Source organism: Tarenaya hassleriana, unplaced genomic scaffold (assembly GCF_000463585.1).
Source record: "Tarenaya hassleriana unplaced genomic scaffold, ASM46358v1 Cleome37, whole genome shotgun sequence".
Classification (NCBI taxonomy): domain Eukaryota; kingdom Viridiplantae; phylum Streptophyta; class Magnoliopsida; order Brassicales; family Cleomaceae; genus Tarenaya; species Tarenaya hassleriana.
This window is the reverse complement of record NW_010966725.1, coordinates 321,713-336,099: the sequence shown is the minus strand read 5'-3', so window position 1 is coordinate 336,099 and position 14,387 is coordinate 321,713. Positions and strand designations below refer to the sequence as shown.

Genomic DNA, 14,387 nt, shown 5'->3' with positions numbered 1-14,387 from the left:
ATTATAAAAATATATAAAAAATATATATATATATATATATATATATATATATATATATATATGAAAAGTCAGTCTATATGTTATGGACTAGAGTGCCAATTTTGGTTTGAGACCCGAAATCCGGACCGGTCCGAAAAATAACAGATTTTTGGATCTAAATATTCGACCCAAAAAATTTCGGATTTTTAGGTCGGATTCAGATCGGGTCAATCTGGAAACTTTATTTTATATAAAATAAAAAAATAAATTTCAAAAAACAAATTTAACGGGTTGATCCACTTCGAACCCAAATCCAAAGTCTATAGAGCAGGGATTTGGGTTTGATTATTTAGACTCGAAAAAATCGTATCAATCAAAAAGCAAATCCAAAATTCTCATACCGATCTCATATTGGACCGGCCCGAATTGACACCGGTATTGCTATTAGGGACTAATAAGGAAAGCGAAAGGAAAGTGAACTTGAAAAAACATATACGTCAGAATTAGTCATTTACCAAATAGTGGACATTGCGTGGAATTTTCCCGATAGTCTCTGTTTGTTTCTTGAATACAGGTACTTAATCTGAATAAATACGAACACAGATACGGATGCATGCTTATAAATACGTACACAGACCATTCATCTCTCATCTCCAAAAGACACGCATATAATAGAAGGAAATATGTCAGTCAACAAAATCTGTCCACAAAATCTGCATTACACGATTCTAATTTGATTGTAATCTCCTTGCCATACTTGTCTCATGTAATGTAGCAACCATCTAGTGTATATATTCATGTATATGATGTTGATGATGAATAAGAGAAAACATTATTCCTCACATGGTATCAGAGCATGGTTGTGTATGTTGATGATATTATCGTCACCGGGAATTCATCAACTGCAGTTCAACGATTCATTGATGTTCTTGCCAACCGATTTCATCTCAAGGATCTCGGGCATCTCTCGTTCTTCCTCGGTATTGAAGTGAAACGGACACCACAAGGCATTTTACTCAATCAACAACGATATGCTAATGACCTACTTGCCAGGCACAAGATGACGGATGCGAAATCTGTACCCACTCCCCTTGCGTCCACAACTATTATCTCCGCTAGTTCGAGCTCCCCTCTTCAAGACCCCAACGAATACAGACAAGCTCTCGGTGGTCTACAGTATTTGTTGCTAACCCGACCCGACATTGCTTACTCCGTAAATAAGTTGTCACAATACATGCACCAACCAACGGAGGATCATTGGAAGGCGGTTAAGCGAATATTCAGGTACATTGCCGGAACTAGGAATCTTGACATTCATCTTCATGCAAATTCCCCTTCAACGATTCATGCATTTTCCAATGCCGATTGGGGAGGTGATAAGGATGACTTTAGCTCAACGGGAGCCACATTGTATACTTGGGCAGAAATCCGATTTCGTGGAGCTCCAAGAAACAACGGTTCGCGGCAAAATCATCAACCGAGGCTGAGTACAAGTCTATCTCAACCACGGCGTCCGAGGTCCGATGGCTCACTTCTCTTCTCTCCGAGCTCGGTATCTCACTGACTGCTACACCAGTAATCTACTGTGACAATATCGGAGCGACATATCTAGCTGCAAACCTGGTGTTCCACTCAAGGATGAAGCATATCGCTATCGATTACCACTTCATCCGAGGGTTAGTTCAAGACAACCAACTACGTGTTGCTCATTATATCTTCCAAGGACCAACTAGCTGATGGTTTAACCAAAGCCTTGTCACGATCACGCTTCGAACTTCTACGGAACAAAATCGGTGTCTCACCCGACACCACTTTTGCGGGGGCGTAATAGAAGGAAATATGTCAGTCAACAAAATCTGTCCACAAAATCTGCATTACACGACTCTAATTTGATTGTAATCTCCTTGCCATACTTGTCTCCTGTAATGTAGCAACCATCTAGTGTATATATTCATGTATATGACGTTGATGATGAATAAGAGAAAACATTATTCCTCACAGCATACACATCTATATATTCTCTTGTTCTTCCCTCTTCTTGCAGAGATGGAGATACCATCGACTCCGGTTGCGTTTGCGGTTGCTGTTGCAGTCACGGCGTTAGCGACTTGGGCATGGAAAGCTCTGGACTGGGTTTGGTTGAAACCGAAGAGGCTTGAAGCTTGTCTGAAGAGACAAGGTATCTCTGGAAATCCGTACACGTTTCTTGTCGGAGATGTCCGAAGCAACCTCAGAATGGGGAAGGAAGCTCTACTTCCAGACCAATCTCTGTACATGAAGATTTCACGCCACGTGTCGCTCCTTTGCTGATAGGAACTGTCAAGAATCATAGTACGTTCATCTCGATCTCAAACTTTTTCTTATCAAGATTGTAACATCACTGTGATTTCATCAAAGATTGTAACATGTCAGGGAAGTTGTCATACATGTGGGTTGGACCGATTCCAATGGTGATCATAATGAATCCAGAGCTCATTAAAGAAGTGTTCAACAAAGTTTACGATTTCCCGAAGCCTCCTTTGCATCCTAGCGTCAAGCTGATGGCCACTGGACTGGTAACTTATGACGGAGAGAAGTGGTCTAAGCACAGGAAGATAATCAACCCGGCCTTTCACCTTGAAAAGCTCAAGGTACGTAGTCTGAAAACACAGAACATGAGGCATTACACAATCATATCATAACTTTAGCTATATAAAAATATTTCTTGGGTTTGCAGAAAATGGTTTCGGCCTTGTACGAGAGATGTGGGGAGGTGATAAGCGAGAGGCTGATACCGGAGGGCGGATCATCGGTAGAGGTGGATGTATGGCCATTTCTCATGAGCATGACAACAGATGCGATTTCTCGGACTACATTCGGTAGTAGCTATGAAGAAGGAAAACGAATCTTCGAGCTCCAAGAAGAACAAGCCAAGAGATTTCTTCAAGCCCTTCAGACGGGTTTTATCCCTGGATTCAGGTCACACAATCCATTAGACATGTTAGGTTTTGGACAGTGTCCATGTAATGTGCATAACGAAGGGGTTATATTATGTGTTTTTTCACTTGATGCAGGTTTCTACCAACAAAGAACAACAGGAAGATGAAAGGGACTGACAGAGAAGTAAGGCGGAGTCTGGGAGATATCATCAAGAAAAGAGAGATGGCGATGAAAGCTGGTGGAGGTCCAGAGGATGATCTATTGGGTATACTTTTAGAATCGAACTCCGGAGAAGGTGGTATGAGCATCGAGGACGTGATCGAAGAGTGCAGGTTGTTCCACTTCGCAGGACACGAGACCACTTCAGTCCTGCTTGTCCGAAATTTTCCATCGCTGTCAACGGTGAGCTAGCGGGCTTCTTTAAGGGAAGGCGTGGTCTCCGACAAGGTGACCCAATTTCTCTTTACTTATTCATTCTCTCGATGGAAATACTCTCAAGAATGTTAAACTGTAGTGCAACACAACATAAATTCCGTCTACACCCTAAATGTCGAACTCCGATGGTCATCCACCTAGCGTTTGCTGATGACTTAATGATATTCACTGCTGGGGATTACGGTTCGTTAATGGAGGTGAAAAATATACTGGAAACATTCAACAAATATTCTGGTTTAAGTCTGAACATGGAGAAGACAGAATTATTTCTTGGTGGGATGTCTGAGGTTGAAAAGTTAGAATCCTGCAGATAATTCGGGTTTAATCAAGGTGCTCTACCTGTCCGTTATTTAGGAGTTCCTCTCAGCTCTATCAGGCTGAGTAAATCAGATTACCAACCTCTCCTTGATCGAATAAAAGCAAAGTTCAGTTCCTGGACAACAAGATTTTTATCATATGCAGGAAGAATCCAACTAGTGGCCACGGTCATTTACGGATTAGTTAACGCGTGGGGTATGATGTTTTTGTTGCCTAAATTCCTCACGAAAGAGGTGGATAGCTTGTGCTCTGGATTTTTATGGGGTGCAAACGCTGATGGATACCGAGCACGCAGGATATCATGGGATTCATGCTGCCAACCTAAAAGAGAAGGCGGGTTGGGTCTCCGTAAGATAACAGATTTTAACCTAGTCTTCCGGCTCAAGCTAATCTGGCTCTTATTATCGAAATCTGGGTCACTATGGGTAGCATGGATAAAGGAGAACGTCCTCAAGCGGAAGGGTTTCTGGAACATTGATCCATCACCGCGGTTTTCTTGGAATTTCCGGAAGCTGTTAAGCATAAAGGACTTGGCGAAGCAAATGTTAAAGTTTCAGATTGGCAATGGTGAGACAACCTTGTTTTGGCATGATCCATGGACTGATCTAGGCACCCTAATTGATTTTGTTGGTGTGAATGGCCCACGCAACCTAAGGCTGCCATCGTCGGCCACTGTAAGTGAAGCTGCAATCGATGGTTCTTGGACATTTCCGGGAGCTCGAAACGATAGAATCCAACAGATGATGGTTCATATATTATCCATCCAACCTCCACTAGCTAGCCACCCTCCTGACCAAGCTCTATGGAAGTACAAAATGGATGACTATATTAAGGATATACATATATCCCGCGAGAATCTTTTTCAAATTGATTTGCTTTTACGTAAAATCTTCTGCTTTCCTAATTCTTCTCTTCACTAAGCTGTATAAATCTTTGTGTAAATCATTCTTAATGAATAAGCAAAACTTTACAAATCTCTTTGCTTATATGGTATCAGAGCATCAAATCGTCGAAAGACGTTTTCTTTTTTTTTTACCCGGAAACCCTAAATTCTTCATACCATCATCATCGCCTCTTCTCCGCCACCAATGGCGACCACCGATCCTCCTGCAAATTCATCCGACAATGTCACTCCATATGACAATGCATCTCCTGGATCAACATTGATTCATGTCAATGTTTCCAACGTGAGCAAGCTCACAGCCTCCAATTACTTAACTTGGAGCATTCAGATCCAAGCACTTCTCGACGGCTATAATCTCGGTGATTTTCTCGATCTGACCAAGGCTCCCTCTGTAACCCTCATCACCAACAACACGGTCTCGCCAAATCCCACCTATGCGCCTTGGTTTCGGCAGGATCGTCTTGTCTTCTCAGCATTACTTGGCTCCATCTCGGGGCCTTGCCAAGCTCTCGTGGCCACCGCGTCATCGGCTGCTGCTGCATGGTTAACCCTTGCCCAAACGTACGGACGTTCCAGCCGCGGACACATCAAACAAGTGAAGGAACAAATGCGCCGCTACACAAAAGGATCGAAAACTATCGATCAATACATGAACTTCTTCAAGATCAAATCGGATGAGTTGGCGCTCCTCGGAAAACCATTAGACCATGAAGATCTTGTGGATCTTATACTTGCTGGACTCAGTGATGAATACAAACCTGTCAAGGACGTGGTTAATGCTCGTGATACAACCATCTCCTTCATCGAGCTTCATGAGAAGCTGTTGAGCCATGACATTGACATCGCAACATCAAATGTTTCGGATCTGCCCATTTCGGCTAACACTGTTCAACATTCCGTGCGCCCACCTTGGAGATCTCAGCATGCTCGTGGAAGCTCTCGGGGAACATTTCCTCAGCCACGTGGTCAGAATTTCAGACCTTCGCCGCGGCCATACCTCGGCAAGTGCCAACTCTGTGGTACACAAGGCCACAGCGCACGCACATGTCGTCTATTGCCTTCCACTGTTGCTCCTTTCTCGTCGGAGATCAACCAACAGCCGTCACCATCTTCATGGCAACCGAGTGCAAATCCAGCAGTCATGTCATCTTTTCCGCCGTCGACTTGGCTCATGGATTCGGGAGCATCACACCACGTCACATCCGACTTCAGCAACTTATCTCTTCATACTCCATACAATGGCAATGACGAAGTAGTCATCGGCGATGGCTCCGGCCTTGCGATCACACACACCGGTTCTTCGTCTATTCCCTCTTTTTTGCGCCCTCTTACCCTTGACAATGTTCTTTATGTTTCGTCAATACACAAGAACCTTATATCTATTCATAAACTTTGTGACTCTAACCGTGTCTCGGTGGAATTTTTCTCAACTCATTTTCAGGTGAAGGATCTCAACACGGGGGCAACTCTAGCAAGAGGACCACTTAACAATGGTGTGTATGAGTGGCCAACCTTTCTGTCGTCGCTTTCCTCAGTCAATAAGTCATCAGCCCTTGCTTTGTCAAGTGCCAAGACATCTCTTTATGATTGGCATTCTAGATTAGGTCACCCGTCGAGGGAGGTTCTCAATACCATTGTGTCCCGTTTTTCTATTCCTTTGTCACATTCATCGAGTCGAACTCTGTCTTGTGAGTCATGTTTAATCAATAAAAGTCACAAGTTGCCATTCTCCTCTTCCTCTCTTACATCTACTCGTCCTCTAGAGCTCCTTTTCTCGGATGTTTGGACCTCACCAATCACCTCTTTTGATAATTACCGATACTACGTTATCTTCGTGGATCATTTCACAAGGTACACGTGGTTTTATCCTATGCGTCAAAAGTCCCAAGTTTCATCCATCTTCACCCGTTTCAAAGCCCTTGTTGAAACCAAATTCCAAACAAAAATCGTCACTCTTTTCTCCGATAACGGTGGAGAATACATTGCTCTTAAAGATTTCCTTTCCTCCAATGGCATATCCCATCTTACATCTCCACCGCATACTCCGGAACACAACGGAGTCTCCGAACGCAAACATAGACACATAGTTGAGACGGGCTTAACTCTTCTCACTAGAGCGTCTATTCCTTTAGACCTATGGACGTTTTCATTCCCGGCAGCGGTTTATTTAATAAACCGTCTACCAACGTCCGTTCTTCACAACCGATCGCCTTTTGAAATGCTCTTCCATTCCACTCCGCATTACTCAAAACTTCGAGTATTCGGATGCCTTTGTTTTCCTTGGCTACGCCCATATTCTCCAAATAAATTAGAGTCTCGTTCTGCCCCTTGTGTCTTTGTTGGATATTCTCTCACTCAAAGTGCGTTTCTTTGTCTCCATGTTCCAACCTCTCGAGTTTATGTCTCTCGTCATGTCGAGTTTGTGGAAAATGTTTTTCCCTATACTCGGCTTCACTCGGAAACTCAGTCACAGTCCGACGAGTCTTCATTCCCTTCACCATCTCGTTCTACCCTTGTTCCACACCGGTCGCCACTCATTCCACCAAGGTCCGAGCTGCCTCCGTCGTTGGTTCCAACACCATCTGATGACACCGCGGTATCCTCTCCACCCTCATCCGAATCACACCCATTACCACCAGAAAGTCCATCCGAAACAGCCATATCTACACCATCTTCCGCTGCCTTGCCCGACACGATACCTCCATTATCACCAAACGTAACAGCTCATCCACCGGACCAACACCGAAACACTCATCCTATGACCACTCGCTCTAAAAACAACATCTCTAAACCACATCCCAAACTTACCCTATCGACCACCCTTACACCAAACCAAGACCGAGAGCCAACGTGTGTATCGCAAGCGCTCAAAGATGAGAAATGGAGACATGCTATGGAGGATGAGTTTAATGCCCTTCTCCGAAACGACACTTGGACTCTCGTTCCGCCGGACCCGTCATACAATGTGGTTGGCTGTAAATGGGTATTTCGAATTAAACGACTTTCTGATGGCTCTATTGACAGGTACAAAGCTCGCTTGGTGGCTAAAGGATTTCATCAAAGACCGGGGATAGATTTCAATGACACGTTCAGTCCGGTCATCAAGCATGCAACAATACGGGTTGTTCTCAGCATTGCGGTAACAAAAGGATGGATACTACGTCAACTTGACGTCAACAATGCCTTCCTACAAGGCACCCTTAATGAAGATGTTTACCTCGCTCAACCCCCGGGATTTATTGATCGAGATAGACCATCCTACGTTTGCAAGCTTCATAAGGCGCTTTATGGACTCAAGCAAGCACCACGAGCATGGTACAATGAATTGTGTCGATTTCTACTTCAATCGGGTTTTGTCAACTCACTAGCCGACACATCTCTATTCATCCTCAACCGCAACGGGATTTCTGTATTCGTGTTGGTCTACGTCGATGATATTATTATCACCGGCAACTCCGACAAAGCCATCCAACACTACATCGATATGCTAGCTCGCCGCTTCTCTATCAAAGATCTCGGCCCTCTCACATTTTTTCTTGGCATGGAAGTTACTCGGAAAAGTCATGGTATTCTCCTCACACAACGGAGATACATAAACGATGTTCTTTCTCGCCATTCAATGGTTGATGCTAAATCCGTGCCAACTCCTATAACATCCACGTCGGAGCTTTGTCAGGATGCTGGGACAGTGCTTGATGAGCCAAGTGAGTATCGACAAATACTAGGCAGTTTGCAATACCTCTTGTTTACTCGTCCCGATATTGCATATGTCGTGAATAAGTTGTCTCAATACATGCATCGTCCGACATCTATTCATTGGCAAGCACTCAAGCGGGTTCTACGCTACCTTAGTGGCACACGGGCCTACGGCATCTTCATATCTCGGACCTCCCCTCTTTCTTTACATGCGTTCTCCGATGCCGATTGGGGTGGTGATCGAGATGATTTTACATCAACCGGAGCATACATCGTTTATCTTGGTAAGAATCCAATCTCTTGGTCCTCCAAGAAGCAACGGTTCGCGGCCAAATCTTCCACCGAGGCCGAATACAAATCCGTGTCTTCAACCGCATCCGAGGTACAATGGCTACTTTCGCTACTAACGGAGCTCGGCGTTTCTGTTCCGACGCCACCGGTTATTTTTTGTGATAACGTAGGCGCCACATACCTCTCTGCTAATCCGGTCTTCCATTCGCGAATGAAGCACGTAGCTATTGATTATCACTTCATTCGTGGCTTGGTTCAATCACATCGTCTACGTGTCTCTCATGTATCATCCACCGACCAACTTGCAGACGCCCTAACAAAGCCTCTTCCTCGAGCACGGTTCGAACTACTAAGGTCCAAGATCGGTCTCATCACCAACACCGATCTTGCGGGGGCATATTAAGGATATACATATATCCCGCGAGAATCTTTTTCAAATTGATTTGCTTTTACGTAAAATCTTCTGCTTTCCTAATTCTTCTCTTCACTAAGCTGTATAAATCTTTGTGTAAATCATTCTTAATGAATAAGCAAAACTTTACAAATCTCTTTGCTTATAGACTACAGGCTCTACTTCTCTTCTTCAAGGACATGGAATCAGATCAGAATAAATCAGGAATCAGTTCCTTGGCATTCCATTGTTTGGTTCTCAACTACAGTCCCAAGATATGCCATTCTCCTTTGGCAAGCAATACAACAACGCTTACCGACGAAAGACCGACTCCAACGATGGGAGTCACCTCGGACACAAATTGCAGGTTGTGTATATCAGCTGTTGAATCTTACCACCATTTATTCTTTGAGTGCAGCTTTGCCTCTAGTATTTGGAGACACTTTGCAGAGGTTTGTTGGCCTAGTGTTCCACGGAATATGTCGAAGATGATGGAGTGGTTCAACAAACCAACAAAAGATTTGTCCAGGGGAAGAAATACAATTGCCAAGCTATTACTTCAGATTTCAGTGTATGAAATATGGAAGGAAATGAACCATAGAATATTCCGAGGCACAAGCCACACCGTGCCACATTTGCGTTGGAAAGTCGATCGTATCATGCGCAACATCCTCCTGTCTGTCAAGTGTAATCCAACAGCTGCTAGCTCCACCTTGCTAGCTGATTGGTACTACCTCACTCGGTATTCGAGACCTCCATAATGGTTGCACTTCTATCTTCCGATAGCTTTTGATAGCTTGTTTCTAATTTTACCTTTTGCACATGGGTTCCTTTTGTATACAGTCATAAGACTGGATGTAAATTTTCCGTTAGAGTAATACAAATCAACTTCATCAAAAAAAAAAAAGAATGGCAGGACAGTGCCAGACACGAAGTCCTGCGTCTTCGGACAGGAAAAACCTGATTTTGATGGACTTTCTCACCTCAAAACAGTAAGAGTTCATACAAAAATGTAACCAAAACCCTGCAATCACATAACCTCCATTGATGACCCGTTCCATTACTTCCCTCGGAAATTTTCAGGTGACAATGATCTTGAACGAGGTTTTCAGGCTATACCCATCAGTAGTCCTTCTAGGTCGATCCACAGACAAAGAAACAAGACTAGGAGACCAGACTCTCCCCTCTGGTGTCCAAATCGCAGTTCCTATGCTGTTGGTCCATCATGATCCAGATCTTTGGGGCGACGACGTTCTCGAATTCAAACCCGAGAGATTTGCATAAGGGATCTCTGCAGCCACAAAGAACCAGTTATCGTTCTTGCCATTCGGATGGGGACCAAGAATGTGTCCAGGACAGAACTTTGCAATGACTGAAGCCAAGATGGCTTTGTCGTTGATTCTGCAGAGATTCTCGTACGAGCTGTCCCCATCGTACAAACATTCGCCTCATATGGTTCTCACGCTTCATCCCCAGTTCGGCGCCCAGTTAATCTTCCGTAAGCTCTAAGGTACCGAAGCTATGTCGGATCCTACAGAGTTGCATAACGAACAAGGCGACACTGGTTTAGGTCCTGTAATAATTCAAAAGCGTACATATCACACGCTTCTGTATTTTGAAAGTATGTAAGAGGAGTACCAATAAATCATAGCAGTTTCTTACAAATGCACCTCTCATGTTCCACTTCATCACCCTTTCTTGATAATATTTTTCTTATGAGATGATTTACCCATTTTAGTGGCATTGCTCCTCCTCTCCTACTAAAAATCGTGAGAATATGTTAAATTAGTTTCTTATATTTAATTTTTTTTAAGAATAGTTTCGATGATTTAAAAAAAAATAGAATTTGTAAAGTTTATTTTTTTTAAAAGTTCGCTAATTAAAGTTTATTATGGCAAATAAAAATTAAAATTAATAATTACTCCGAGGACTTTTACATTGAATGCATTCCGCGTTGGCCTTGAAATGTCTTATCAAAGGAAAGGAAAAAACAAAAGATGTTTTATTTTTCCATGTGGAAAAATTGTTCTTCTTAGATGGAAAAAAAATGAAGATAACTAATGAGCAGAAAGAAGTCAGTCAACAAATAAAAATTGGAATACAAAAGATAAAATAGACATTTTTATACAAAAATATTGCCCCACTTTGGATATTTTGTTTCGTTATTTTTTCGATTTTTTATTAATTTAATTATTCGTTTATTTATCGGATTTCAATTAGTTAAACTAAACCTTTTTTTATTTGATTAGAATTTGGTTTTGTTAAGAATAAAATTCTTTTTCTATGCATATTTTCATTTTCTTCAAATTTTTGATGATTTATTTTTTTTATAAAAAATCATATCCAACCCAAATCATCTTTTGGATCTACGGTTTAGTTCAATTCAATTTTGATCTAAACCGAAATAATCATGCGTTTTTGTTTTTTTGCGACGATTGAAAAATACTTCATCCTGAGAGGGTAAAAAAATCCTCTCTCTCTTTATAAACACTCGGCGCCTACCATTTCATATCTCATCCCCAAAACGCAATCCTCTTCTGGCAGAATCGAGAAACCATCGGCATGACTGAGGCTGCGTTTGCGTTTGCGTTTGCGTTTGCGTTTGTGGTTGCGGTTGCGGTGGCAACAGAAGGTTTCAAAGCTTCGGGTTCGGTCAGAGGGTTCCAAAACGCGGAGGGGCAATTCGGTCATTTGGTTCTTTAGGGTAAATGAAACCCTAATGTTTGTTTGAGTCTCAGACTTCTGCGTTTTTCGGTTTTTTGGTGGTTTCTCTCTCTAGGTCGGCGAACTTGTGTTCTCCGGTGTTCGGGGTCGATTTTCCGGTCGATCTCCGGCAGCTCTCTTTGTGTAACCCTAGCAAACGCTGTTCCTCTTCCCGAGACGTAGGTATCGAGTGTTAGAGCTCGATACTGAACTCGTTATTCCGCTGTCTCGTTTTTCTTTCTGTTCTTGAGAGAATCGGAGAGATCGGTGAGGGATCGAGGTCGAAATACTCTACAAGTGGTATCAGAGCCCGGTTGACGGCGAGGCTCGGCGGATCTGCGGCGAAAATCGCCTGAGGTAAGTCCGAGGTAAGGTCAGATCTGACTTCTCTGATTCTGGTGTCTTCATCTGTTTCAGGAACCGAATCGGTGGAGAAACGGCGAAGCAGGAGCCATCTCGTGTCGAGATCGGCGACGGTCACCGGCAGAGGAGCTCAGATCGGCGGTGCTAGAGAAGGTAGGTTCCGGATCTGACTCGGCCTGAGTTACTCAGCCGAGTACAGAGTCCAAGGAGGTGAGTTCGCTCTATTTCTGGTTAGGTCTAGGGTTCGGGGGGGAGAAATCGGTGAAAACCGGTGGTTCCCGGTGAGTCTTGGCCGTGACTCGTTCGAGTCGCGACTGAGTCGTCTTCGGGGTTGAGTCAACGTCCGAGTTGGCTCGGGTTAACTCGGCGGCTTCCGCGTTCCGAATTAGGGTTTTCGGTTCTGATCCGGTTTAGCCGGTTCAACCGAAATTGTCTAATTGAACCGGGTCCGATTTAAAATCGAACCGGTTTAGTCGGGTTAGGTCAAACGTTGACCAATTTCTGGTCAACAGTTGACCGGGTTAGGAAAACCGGATCGGTTCAGGTCAATTGGACCGGTTCAGGTCCGGTTTGGGGTCAATTGGACCGGTTCAGACCGGTTCGAGTCAATTTAGGTCCGGTTCGGGATAACCCAGACCGGTTTAGGTCAATCTAGGACCGGTTTAGGACAATAGAGTCCGGTTTAGGTCAATTTAGATTGGGATTGGGCCGGTTTAGGTCTGATTAGGGTCTGATTTGTCCAAATAGGGCTGGGTTTGTCCGGTTTAGGGTCTGTATCGATTAGAACAGGTCTAGATTGGTCGGTTTAGGGTCAGGATTGTCTGATTAGGACTTAAATTGGTTGGTTTTAGGTCTGATTGGTTCGATTGGGTTAGATAGAGTCCGGTTCTTAGGGCATTCTGTCTGGTATAGGGTATTTAGGATCTATATAGGTCGATCTATCCTAGGTAAAGGCAGATTAGATCTGCGGTAGACTTTGGTTACCTATCCTCAGTCATAGAGTCCGGTAATTCTGTCCGGTTAGGCCTGAATAGGAGGATTTGGCTGAACTAGGTGAGTGAGAAGTCGGTATTAGGCTAGATAAGGTCTGATCAGATTTAATTAGGTCGGTTTAGACTTAGTTTAGATCTGATTAGGTTAATTCAAGTCTGATCAGGGGTAGGTAAGTCAATATTGGGTTGGCTTAGGTCTGATTAGGACTTAGGGGGACAGAATAAACTCGGTTTAGATCTTATCTAGGTTGGTTAGGTCAGTGTTAGCCTTGGGGTAGGTCTGATTAGACGTAATCAGGTCTTAGGTAGGCAGGTTTAGAGTCTATTAGGTCTGGTAGGTTGAAAAATACCTAGTTTTTAGGTCCTCTTAGGATCGGTCTTACTCCTTAGGTCTGGTTTTAGGTGATCCTAGGGTCGGGTTAGTCATTCCCAGGTTAGTTTCGTTCTGGGTAGGTCTAGTGCATCCTCGGGTTAGAGATTAGGTTTCCTATTAGTGATGTCTGCCCCTCTGTATCGCGGCCTTGACGTCGAGAAGTTCGACGGCAAGGGAGACTTCTCCTTATGGAAGGAGAAGATGTCCATTAGCTTAGAGATCTTAGGGTTAGGGGACACACTAGAGGATGATCCATCTACATGGGGGGTTGCTGATGAGGGGAGCCCACAAACTCCAGCTCGGGAAACCGAGGATTCGGGAGGCCTTACGTCTCTTTCAACCGGGTCATTAGGGCCCGGGGCTAAGGGATCGGGCACTCCGGCTCTCAAAGAGAGACAAGAAAGGAGTAGAAGGGCTAGGAACCTCATAGTGCTTGCTCTAGCGGATCAGGTTCTAAGGAAGGTCATATCCGAAAGGACGGCCTTCGGAATCTGGAGGAAACTAGAGCGGTTGCACATAGAGCAATCTCTCCCCAATAGGATGTACCTCATGCAGAGGGTGTCAGGGTTTAGGATGGACAGCTCTAGGACAATAGAGGAGAATTTAGACATTTTCCAGAAACTGTTGTCCGATCTTCACAGCCTAAATGTGAAGGTAGAGGAGGAGTATCAAGCAGTTTATCTGCTGAACTCCTTACCTCCTGCTTATGAGCAGCTGAGGGAAGTCCTGAAATATTCCCGAGCTACAATCTCGGTGGAGGAGGTGAAGGCCGCAGCTAGGATGAAGGAGCTAGAGCTTCTAGCTCAGGGTACCCTTACTCGGGGTACGGGGGAAGGATTAGTGGTCAAGGGCAAACCCGAGAAATCGGGTGGCGGGAAGAAGAAGGCCAAAGACCAGGTGGAGTGTTGGTATTGCGGCAAGAATGGACATTATAAGAAGGAGTGTAGGTCTCGGAGGGCGAAGGAGGAGACCGAGGGTAAGGGGGTAATAGCCTCGGTTCAGGAGTATGATTCGGAGGTACTT

At 44.1% G+C, this 14,387-nt stretch overlaps 1 pseudogene; it reads left to right on the top strand.

Moving 5' to 3' along the window:
- The first annotated feature begins 835 nt into the window (after positions 1 to 835).
- On the top strand, positions 836 to 10,442 carry LOC104822763 (annotated as a pseudogene).
- Positions 10,443 to 14,387: the final 3,945 nt, after the last annotated feature.